Source organism: Leuresthes tenuis, unplaced genomic scaffold (genome assembly GCF_036924035.1).
Source record: "Leuresthes tenuis unplaced genomic scaffold, fLeuTen1.0.hap1 SCAF_13, whole genome shotgun sequence".
NCBI lineage: Eukaryota > Metazoa > Chordata > Actinopteri > Atheriniformes > Atherinopsidae > Leuresthes > Leuresthes tenuis.
This window is the reverse complement of record NW_027325367.1, coordinates 24,774,888-24,787,251: the sequence shown is the minus strand read 5'-3', so window position 1 is coordinate 24,787,251 and position 12,364 is coordinate 24,774,888.

The following is a 12,364-nucleotide window of genomic DNA, read 5'->3' as shown; positions in this document are numbered from 1 at the left end:
TCTCACTGGAGTGATTCGCAGCCGAGTGTGAAGCGGCTGGGATGAGAATCAGCACCTCCAAATCCGAGACTATGGTTCTCAGCCGGAAAAGGGTGGAATGCTCTCTTCGGGTCGGGAATGAGATCCTTCCCCAAGAGGAGGAGTTCAAGTATCTCGGGGTCTTGTTCACGAGTGACGGACGAATGGAGCGGGAGATTGACGGGCGGATCGGTGCGGCGCCTGCAGTGTTGCAGGCTCTGCACCGACCCGTCGTTGTGAAGAGGGAGCTGAGCCAGAAGGCGAAGCTCTCTACTTACTAGTCAATCTACGTTCCCATCCTCACCTATGGTCACGAGTTGTGGGTAGTGACCGAAAGAACAAGATCGCGAATACAAGCGGCCGAAATGGGTTTCCTCCGCAGGGTGTCTGGGCTCTCCCTTAGAGATAGGGTGAGAAGCTCAGTCATCCGGGAGGGGCTCGGAGTAGAACCGCTGCTCATCCGCATTGAGAGGAGTCAGATGAGGTGGCTCGGGCATCTGGTTAGGATGCCCCCTGGGCGCCTCCCTGGGGAGGTGTTCCGGGCACGTCCCACTGGGAGGAGACCCCGGGGGAGACCCAGGACACGTTGGAGAGACTATGTCTCTCGGCTGGCCTGGGAACGCCTCGGGGTCCCCCCGGAAGAGCTGGAGGAAGTTGCCGGGGACCGAGACGTCTGGGTTTCTCTGCTCAAGCTGCTGCCCCCGCGACCCGACCCCCGGATAAGCGGCAGATGATGGATGGATGGATGGATATATCCTCCACCAACCAGACTTACAACCCCCGACTAGGGTAGCAGAATTTCTAAGCATCTGTACCCCAAAACTACTATCAAAAATATATATATAGGGTGTGTGATGCTGTAGTGTCGCGAGATTGTGTGAGACTATCGGCAGATTCAAACAAGGCGCGCCTCAAATAGAGCAAACAATATAATAAGATTATAATTACGCCAATAACTACTGTTTAAATAAATATATTATCGGGTGAAACAAAAACAAAACACTGGAGTACAGTGAAGAAAGCCTGGAGAGCCTCACGGATTTCATCGACGAGTGTTTTGACAGGATCGTCATGGGGAAAACCAACCAAACCCCATCTGCTAGCAGCAAGGCTTCAACTTCAAAGAGAAGTCGCAATGAAGAGTCACCCGGAGCGACGTCTCCAGCTGGTAATGATTCGACGGACATTTTAACATAGATCGATAACAAATTATCCAGCTTCGACGCCCGTATGTCTCTGTTGGAGATTCTACACAGAGAGTTCCAGGCATTACGGGAGTCGTTGGAGTTCAGCCAGCAACAGGTGCAGACGCTGGCTGCAGAAAACGCAACCCTCAGAGGATCGGTGAAAACACTCACCGAGGGAATGAGCCGGATCTCTGACGAGAACAAGAGGATGAAAGAATCAATTATTGATCTCCAGGCTCGTAGTATGAGGGACAATCTGGTGTTTTCTGGAATCCCGGAGCAGGCAGACGAGGATCCTGAACTCACAGTGAAAAATTTCATCCAAAATCAACTGAAACTTCCAGGAGATGTAGTGAAAAACATTACTTTTCACCGAGTCCACCGCCTGGGAGGGAAGAGACCTGATGCCCGCCGACCGAGACCGATTGTGGCCAAGTTCGAGCATTTCCAACAGAAGGTCCAGGTGAGGGGCCGCGGCAGGGAGCTGAGAGGAACGGACTTCAGCGTCAACGACCAGTTTCCCAAAGAAATCCTGGAAAGACGCAGGGTTCTGTTCCCCATCCGGAGAAAGTTCATGGAAGGAGGCTCCCGGGCTGTCATCGCGGTGGATAAGTTATTCATCAACGGGCAGCTGTACCGCGACCAGGAAACCACTCCTTGGCTCTTCTAAACTCCAGGTGATCTGTATTCGTTAACTTGTATAAATCATATCACCATAGATGGTACATAAGTAACTCTGAAATAGTCTATCCAATTCATATCTAGTTATCTATCAAGGCAAAATATATAGCTCACTGCCAGTCTCACCAGCACAGGATATATGCAGCTCATATTTGTTTATTTGGGTATGTTTTTTTGTTTTTGTTTTTCCTTTTTCTATCTCACACTTCCACTCTTTTGCACTGTTTTTCTATTCTGTCTTTCTTCCCCAACCCGCTGCGTTTCCACCTTAATAAGTAATGTTAACAAGCACGGCGCACATAGAGTTTTGAGCAGAGCACATAATCAAGTTCCACACAGCATCGACAGCGCAAGTACATATTGTAGCAAGCTCATACTGACAACTGAAACACCAACAATGGCATGTTCATGGAAGCATATATGCACACACACGCACGGGATGCTTTTAGCAAGCATCCAGCACTCACTGCATTAGTCTGAGCATGTCCACACTGAGGTTTATCTCATGGAATGTGCATGGAGCTGGGTCCAGGGAGAAGAGATTAAAAATCTCCAATAAATTGAAGGATTTACAGGCGGACATTGTTTTATTACAGGAGATTCATTTATCAAAGACTGTAGCTGATGTTCTCACCACAGCACAGTTTCCTCATGTGTACTCAGCCTGTTACAACTCCAGACAAAGAGGTGTAGCCATTCTGATAAATAGAAGAGTACATTTCACCGTAAACAACACAGTTATAGATCCAGAAGATAGATTTCTAATAGTTAATTTATCTGTTCAAAATATGAATTTATGCATTGCAAATATATATGGTCCAAATGTGGATGACCCCTCATTTTTTCACTCCTTTTTCACTTCACTCTCTGATCACTCAGATAACACACTCATCATAGGAGGGGACTTTAACATGGTATTAGACTCAGGACTAGACAGACTCAGTACTTCAGGAAGTCAGCGGAACTGGCAGTCCACGAATATTGTTAAACAGTATATGAAAGATTTTGGTCTTTGTGATGCTTGGCGCTCCCACCACCCCACTCTTAGAGAATACACCTTCTTCTCACCGGTACACCACTCATACTCAAGAATAGATTATTTGTTAGTTAGCAGTTCCTTGTTGAGGGATATTTCAGACACCAAAATCCACCCCATCACTATCAGTGATCACGCTCCAGTTTCTATCACACTGAAGAATAACAGAGTTACACCACCAGCTAGGAATTGGAGATTTAATACATCATTACTAAAAGACCCTGATTTTATTAATTATTTCAAAAGGGAATGGTCTGTATATTTAGAAAATAATGACCTGCCAGGAATGTCAGCTTGTACTCTTTGGGAAGCCGGAAAAGCAGTTATGAGAGGCAAAATAATCTCTTTTTCATCAAATAAGAAAAAGAGGGAAAGTTCAAGGATATCAGATTTAGAACTCAGGATTAAATCATTAGAAATTGTCTACAGTACCTCCAAAGAGGAACACACACTGAATGAATTAAGAAAAGCTAAACTTGAATTAAACAAAATTATTGATAAACAAACACAGTTTCTCATACAAAGACTTCGCTTGGAGAACTTTGAGCACGGCAATAAATCTGGAAGGTTCCTAGCTAACCAACTAAAGAGAAACAAAGAGAAAACAACAATCACTTCTGTTAAAGACTCAAAAGGAAATGTCACCCATGACCCCGATGTAATCAACAATGCTTTTAGGGACTTCTATAAAACCTTATATTCATCACAAAATGATCCATCAGATAGTAACATAGATCAGTTTCTTAGTAATATCAACCTTCCAAAATTACAAACCGAACAGGCAATGGCTCTGGATTCACCTCTTTCAATAGGAGAACTCCATGAAGCCCTTCAACATATGCCTAGTAACAAAGCCCCGGGACCAGATGGTTTTCCAGCAGAGTTCTACAAAGAATTTTGGACTGTTTTGGCACCTGCATTTCACAAAATGGTATTACAAGTTAAGCAGAATGGCAGATTATCCCCACACATGAACTCTGCTAATATTATCTTGCTACAGAAACCAGGAAAAGACCCCATACTTCCATCCAGCTACCGCCCAATATCTCTAATAAATGCAGACCTCAAAATAATTTGTAAAGCCCTCGCCAAAAGAATAGAAAAAATAACTCCACTTATAATACATCCTGACCAGACAGGTTTCATAAAGGGTAGACACTCATCCACTAACACTCGCAGGCTAATTAATCTCATAGACTATTCTAACATCAACAACCTGGAAACCACAATAGTCTCTCTAGATGCAGAAAAAGCATTTGATCGAGTGAACTGGAAATTTTTATTCGCAGCATTAAACAAATTTGGGTTTGGGTCACACTTCATCAACTGGATAAAGATATTATATAGCTCCCCAAATGCGTGTGTGAGGACAAATGATCAAACCTCTCCAAACTTCAGTCTGCAGAGAGGTACAAGACAGGGTTGCCCACTTTCTCCCTCACTTTTTGCTATTTTCATCGAACCTTTAGCAGCTGCTATCAGACAAGAAAGAAATATTAAAGGCATCCAACCCCAAAATATTGAGCATAAAATAAGTCTTTATGCTGATGATGTTTTACTTTTCCTTCAGAACTCTCAAACGTCTCTCACTCACACGATCACACTCATAAATAAATTCTCAGCACTTTCTGACTACTCTATCAATTGGTCTAAGACCACAGTTCTGCCCATTAACTGCAGAGTCCAGAATATACCTGCAATCACTTTACAGTCAGGAAATATCAGATATTTAGGCATAAACATTTCCTCCAGGCTCTCAGAGCTAACAAAGCTAAATTATGTGCAATTATTAAAGACAGTAGAGGACGATCTCTCTCGTTGGAAGTCCTTACCTATATCACTTATGGGGAGAGTTACAACCATTAAAATGATGATACTACCAAAAGTTAATTATTTGTTCTCAATGATCCCCATAAAACCATCTGCTACTTGCTTTAAGTCACTAGATTCTTGCATCTCCAAATTTCTGTGGAAAAACAAACCACCACGTATTAGTTTAAAAACCCTACAGAAGACCAAGGACTGTGGTGGATTAGATTTACCTAATTTTCAGCACTATTCCTTAGCCAATAGGTTACAGTATATATCAAAATGGTTTAAACCTAGCCCAATAGATGAACCATGGATAAATGTAGAACAAGCATTGTGTGATAATCTGGAAATCTCTGACCTGCCACTTATTAGTCAAAACGTAAAACATCACAAATGTTTCAAAAGCATTAACATCAGCACCTCTCTGACAGCCTGGTGGGAATTTCTTAAAATAACAAAGTCTTCAATTGTCCCATGTAAGCTTACACCCATCTGGAACAATCCTGACATACTGCAAAACAAAAAAATGCTAAACTTTACTCTGTGGAAGATCAAAGGAATCAAACATCTGGAACATATAATCCAAAATGGAAATTTTATTTCATTTGATGAGCTCATATCACAACATGAGATAGGCAGCAATAAATTCCTAGAATATCAACAACTTAAGTCTATAATAACAAAGAAATATATCCCCCACCAACCAGACTTACAACTCCCGATTAGGGTAGCAGAATTTCTAAGCATCTGCACCCCAAAACTACTATCAAAAATATATAAATTATTGTCTAAAATAGATGACACAATGTCTCTACCGTCCTCAAAATGGGAGGCAGATTTATCCATCAGTTCTAGTCATAGCTTCTGGCCACAAATATGTTTGAACACCTTTAGAATGACTCAGAATTCTAATTTACAGCTCATACAATACAAAATCCTTCATAGAACACACTATACAGGACAAAGGATGTTCAGGATGGGTCTAACACACTCAAACATCTGCTCACATTGCACAGATAACACACCTGATGATTATGCACACGCTTTGTGGTTCTGTGCGCCTGTCCAGAAGTTCTGGCTTGAAGTCTGTGCGGACCTATCAACATGGCTAAAGTGTAGCATTCCTGCATGCCCCACACTGTGCATACTGGGTGACTTAGACAACATCAACATGGAAATTAACTCAGCACACATGGTTCTCACAGTGTTATGTATCGCAAAGAAAACTATTCTCATGAACTGGAAAGCGAAGAACAATCTGTGTATTAACCAGTTTAGAAATTTTCTTTTAGATTATATTAGCATGGAAACAATGTCTGCCTCCTCAAAACATCAATTGGCTGAATTTGTTTCTCTCTGGTTCCCGCTGATTAGCTTTATCACTTAGTGGTGGTGGTGGGTTGCTGTCCCGTCGCTCTGGGCGGTTGGGTGTGTGCTGGGGGGGACTGTGTGTCGGGCTTGGAGGGCAGTTTTGGGGGCTTGCGGGTGGGACTGTCTTGCGGTGTGGGGCGGGGTCCCTTAGGGGCCTTGGGGTGGTGGCTGCTGGCTCTATGCCGGGTGGCTGGGCCGCTCCGGCATGGGTGGTGGTGCTGGGCCTGGGCCCTGGTGGCTGGGCGCTGCCTTGCGCCCGGGGGGGGGGGGCCCTGCCTGTGCCTGGGGGGGCTGGGTTGTCCTGGACGCGCCACAGTATGGGTGGGTTGGTGCAGGTCCTGGTGCCGGGCTTGTTGCTCTGGGACCTCCAAGGTGTCCGCAGATGGTTGTTTTTTTTTTCAGGGTGTTGGGGCGTGCGGTGGGGGGAGGGGGGGGGGGCGGTGCTTTTCCCCTGTTGGGGGGGTGGGTGGGGGGGCCTGGGTGATGGTCTGGGTGATGGTGGGTCTCAGGCCCGGGCTGCTGCGACTGGTGTGACCGGGTGGTTTGTTTGTTTGTCTGTTTGTTTTTTGTTGTTGTTTGTTTGTTGTTTGTAGAGGTCCTCCGGGGTGGGGTGGGGTGGGGTGGGGCGGGATGGGTACCTTCTGGGGGTACAGTAGCTCCCGCAATATGGTCGCTGCAGGCCCCGAGCCTGGTGGACATCAGCCCCTCCTGCCCTGTGTTGGCTCCCAGGTAGCGGGGATGCCTATTGCAGCCAGTCCCTGGCTGCCTTCTCCGGGGGAGAGTAGCTCCCCCCGGTGTATATCCCCATACCCCTCTCCCTTCTGGCTCCTGTACACAGCACACACTCACACATGAAGGGTTTTGGGGCCGTGTGTGTTCGGTGGGGTGTAGTGGATGGGGCCACGTAGGTGGTCCCCTTTGGTTGCACTCTGCAGTTCCCCGCCCCTGTTTTAATTACACCTTAGACATTACTACTTATCAAACACACTCACACACACACATTAGGTCTTGGGGGGTGGTTACACTGAGTGGCATCTGGTGGGCGGGGCTCTTTGGGTATGTAGGCTGCCCAGAGGGCCGCGCTCCCAGTCCTACAAGTTTGGCTGCCCCTCAATTTTAATCGCTCACTATTAGAAAATATTGAAGAGCCAGAAGGGTGAGGGGAGGGGTCTTCTTCCCACACCCCTGCTTCCTGGTTGCTGCTCGAGGCGGGAGGGGCCAAGAGGATTAATTAATTGTTCTACTGGTTCGGGGTCTGTGGTGGCTGGGGGGCTGCTGGCCCCCTGGTGTGCCCGCTGCGCTACACCCCAGCGGAGTTGAAGGAGGGAGGACGTGTGGATGTATGGGACGTGAAAGTGTGTGTGGTAATGATTGGTTCTGGATCTGGGACTTGCTGTCGCCTGGCCTGGCCTGGCCTGCCTGTGCTTCTCCCGATGGGGGGGCGGCATTGCCTCTCTCCGCTGCTCGCGACTTCACCCACCTGTGGGCACGTCTTGGCTCCCAGGGCACTTGGCCAGGGGCGCTGGGGCAGGCGCTGACCCACTGTGTGGCTGTCTGGGGCACTTGGCCCTCCTGGGTATTGGGTGGGGCCTCTGCCGGGGGGTTTGGGGGCGCTCGGGCTCCCGGGGCCCGGGTCCAGTGCACGGCCCGTGTCTGGGCGGCTGGGACCTGGCGGGGTCAGTGGGCTGTTGCCCCTGGCTCTCTGAGGGCCTCTGCCCTATGCTTATGGGGGCTCTATCCGGGGGCTTCCTCTGCAGTCTTCTGGGTGGATGCGTGGTTGTCCCTGCGGTGGGCTTCCTGGGTTCTGTGCTCCGTGGGGGCTGCTGGTGGCCTGGGTCTTGTGGCCCTCTCTGCCTGCTTCTGATTGCTGGGGGGGGGGCTGTGGATTGTGGCCCTGTACACTTATACACTCATAACTAAGCACGGTTACCATGTAGGTCCTGTGCCATGGGTGTTGCATGTTCTCACACACACACACACACACACACACACATTCATTAGCCCAGTAGCATGCTCGCTAAGCAGTTGATGTGTTATCATGTCGTCTCAGGTCATCTATCCACAGCTGTGTTGTATGCGATTACCGCTTCTTGTGCTTGTTTTTGTTTGTTTGTGTGTTTGTTGTTTCTCTGCTTGTCTGCTTTCAGGTGCTCCTGGTGGCGCTAAGGCTGGATTCCCCTCAGAGGCCATGGATTGTTGTCTGTTTTGTTTTTTACAGGTGTAGCAGCTGGTTGTCTGGTTTTTGTTTCTATTTTTGTTCTGTTTCCTCTTCTTTCCTCCTCTTCTTTCCTCTTCTTCTTTCCTTGTCCCCCGGTCCGGTTCAGTTCTATTACATGTTATATATTGTAAACAAAAATAAATAAATGGGCATCAAGGGGAGCTTTACATTTATAAAACTTCCCTTGGCAAAGCAAATCTGTTTGGCATCAAAGGTATTCAGACTACAATTCTGCTGCCATAATGCTGAACAGGACAAGGGGAAAAAAAAAAAAAAAAAATATATAAATTATCGTCTAAGATAGATGACACAATGTCTCTTCCATCCTCAAAATTGGAGGCAGATTTATCCATCAGTTCTGGTCATAGCTTCTAACCACAAATATGTTTGAACACCTTCATAAAGACTCGAAATCCTAATTTACAGCTCATACAATACAAAATCCTTCATAGAACACACTATACATGACAAAGGATGTTCAGGATGGGTCTAACACACTCAAACATCTGCCCACATTGCACAGATAACACACCTGATGATTATGCACACGCTTTGTGGTTTTCTGCGCCTGTCCAGAAGTTCTGGCTTGAAGTCTGTGAGGACCTATCAACATGGCTAAAGTGTAGCATCCCTGCATGCCCCACACTGTGCATACTGGGTGACTTAGACAACATCAACATGGAAATTAACTCAGCACACATGGTTGTCACAGTGTTATGTATCGCAAAGAAAACTATTCTCATGAACTGGAAAGCGAAGAACAATCTGTGTATTAACCAGTTTAGAAATTTTCTTTTAGATTATATTAGCATGGAAACAATGTCTGCCTCCTCAAAACATCAATTGGCTGAATTTCATTCTCTCTGGTCCCCTCTGATTAGTTTTATCACTTAGTGGTGGTGGTGGGTTGCTGGGTGATGGTGGGTCTCAGGCCCGGGCTGCTGCGACTGGTGTGACCGGGTGGTTTGTTTGTTTGTTTTTTTATGTTGTTTGTTTGTTTTTTGTAGAGGTCCTCCTGGGTGGGGATGGGTTGAGTGGGGTGGGGCGGGATGGGTACCTTCTGGGGGTACAGTAGCTCCTGGAATATGGTCGCTGCAGGCCCCGAGCCTGGTGGACATCAGGCCCTCCTGCCCATTGTTGGCTCCCAGGTAGCGGGGATGCCTATTGCAGCCAGTCCCTGGCTGCCCTCTCTGGGGGAGAGTAGCTCCCCCGGTATATATCCCCATACCCCTCTCCCTTCTGGCTCCTGTACACAGCACACACTCACACATGAAGGGTTTTGGGGGCGTGTGTGTTCGGTGGGGTGTAGTGGATGGGGCCACGTAGGTGGTCCCCTTTGGTTGCACTCTGCAGTTCCCTGCCCCTGTTTTAATTACACCTTAGACATTACTACTTATCAAACACACTCACACACACACATTAGGTCTTGGGGGGTGGTTACACTGAGTGGCATCTGGTGGGCGGGGCTCTTTGGGTATGTAGGCGGCCCAGAGTGCCGCGCTCCCAGTTCTACAAGTTTGGCTGCCCCTCAATTTTAATTGCTCACTATTAGAAAATATTGAAGAGCCAGAAGGGTGAGGGGAGGGGTCTTCTTCGCACACCCCTGCTTCCTGGTGTCTTCTCGGGGCAGGAGGGGCCAGGAGGATTAATTAATTGTTCTGCTGGTTCGGGGTCTGTGGTGGCTGGGGGGTTGCTGGCCTCCTGGTGTGCCCGCTGCACTACACCCCAGCAGAGTCGAGGGAGGTAGGATGTGTGGATGTGTGGATGTATGGGACGTGAAAGTGTGTGTGGTAATGATTGGGCCTGGATCTGGCCTGCCTGTGTTTCTCCCGATGGGGCATCAGCGTTGCCTCTCCCCACTGCTCGCGACTTCACCCACCTGTGGGCACGTCTTGACTCCCAGGGCACTTGACCAGGGGCGCTGGGGCAGGCGCTGACCCACTTTGTGGCTGTCTGGGGCGCTTGGCCCTCCTGGGTATTGGGTGGGGCCTCTGCCGGGGGGTTTGGGGGCGCTCGGGCTCCTGGGGCCCAGGTCCAGTGCACGGCCCATGTCTGGGCGGCTGGGGCCTGGCGGGGTCGGTGGGCTGTTGCCCCTGGTTCCCGGAGTGCCTCTGCCCTATGCTTATGGGGGCTCTTTCCGGGGGCTTCCTCTGCAGTCTTCTGGGTGGATGCGTGGTTGCCCCTGCGGTGGGCTGCCTGGGTTCTGTGCTCTGTGGGGGCTGCTGGTGGCCTGGGTCTTGTGGCCCTCTCTGCCTGCTTCTGATTGCTTGGGGGGGGGCTGTGGATTGTGGCCCTGTACGCTTATACACTCATAACTAAGCACGGTTATCATGTAGGTCCTGTGCCATGGGTGTTGCATGTTCTCACACACACACACACATTCATTAGTCCAGTAGCATGGTCACTAAGCAGTTGATGTATTATCATGTCGTCTCAGGTCATCTATATCCACAGCTGTGTTGTATGCGATTGCCGCTTCTTGTGCTTGTTTTTGTTTGTTTGTGTGTTTGTTTTTTCTCTGCTTGTCTGCTTTCAGGTGCTCCTGGTGGCGCTAAGGCTGGATTCCCCTCATAGGCCATGGATTGTTGTCTGTTTTGTTTTTTACAGGTGTAGCAGCTGGTTGTCTGGTTTTTGTTTCTATTTTTGTTCTGTTTCCTCTTCTTTCCTCTTCTTCTTTCCTTGTCCCCCGGTCCGGTTCAGTTCAGTTCATGTCATATATTGTAAACAGAAATAAATAAATGGGCATCAAGGGGAGCTTTACATTTATAAAACTTCCCTTGGCAAAACAAATCTGTTTGGCATCAAAGGTATTCAGACTACAATTCTTCTGACATAATGCTGAACAGGACAAGGGGAAAAAAAAGTAAAGAAGACAGTTCTGCCGAAAGCCAGGGATAGACCTGTTCTAAGTTCTATACTTTTTAAAAGGGGCGTGTTTATCAACTATGAAATTAGAAGATTTACAAAAATGGTCAAGTGCTAGATCTTCATCTGGGATTTTAACAGTGTCATATAACTATTCAACAGATCAGTTAAAAAAAAGCCTGCTCATGGAGATGTTTCAGGATCTGGATACCAAGCGTGGACCTAATGTTTTCATTTTTGCAATTCTGATACAGGCTATTGAGCAGTGATAACTAACACCAAGTTCAGATACTGCGGATTTTCTACCTTTGATTTGTTAAGATTGAGCCAATCAGGGACAACCTTGAAGGATCTCTTTGGTTTTGTAGGATCAGTAATTACCTGAGAAAGGTTGATATTGGTACACACCTTTTTTAAATGATCAGAGGCAGAGTTCAACTTGTTTAAATTAAAATTGCCACACAGAGATTGGGTTTAGGCCACATGCACACAGAATGACATCAACAAATATAAGAAATATTAAACATTTACACATAGATTTTTGAATATATGTAGAGGAATGATACTTTGAAATGTGCTCATTGCGGAGTTATGATCAGTTGAGTAATGAAGGTTGAACTATTCTGGGAAAGAGGTTCTATTCCCAGCATCATGATGGACACTCCTGATATAGAAGGTTTCGCTAACGCATTGGAATTGTTTTACTATTTTCATATGCATGTGCAATGAAGAATTGCTTGCTGCTGATAAATGCAAAGAAGAACAGCTTACACATAGATGCTCACATATAGGCTGCTGAATGCAATGAAGACCTGCTTATCAAGTAAAGTTCAATGTCAATGTGTAATATTCAATTAGGATTTGCAAAACAGTGAAGTTAAACAATGAATGGATCCATAGTCGGTATGAGAAGACTACAGGAATATTTACCTTGGTGTACGTTCAAACAGAGATGAGAAAATTGCGATAAATAATTGTTTGTTTGTTTGTTAGTATGTATAGGAATGTTATGTGTATAAACTGTGTTGAGTTATAGTTACTCAGTAGTGTCTCAGTGAAACAACCGACGGGGGAAGCCTTGCGGTGACAACAAAAGCAGTGTTTTACTGATCAGTCAAGTTGCTCCAGTGTACTCCATACAAACTGGTTGGCTACTGAAGGGATAGAAAATGGGGA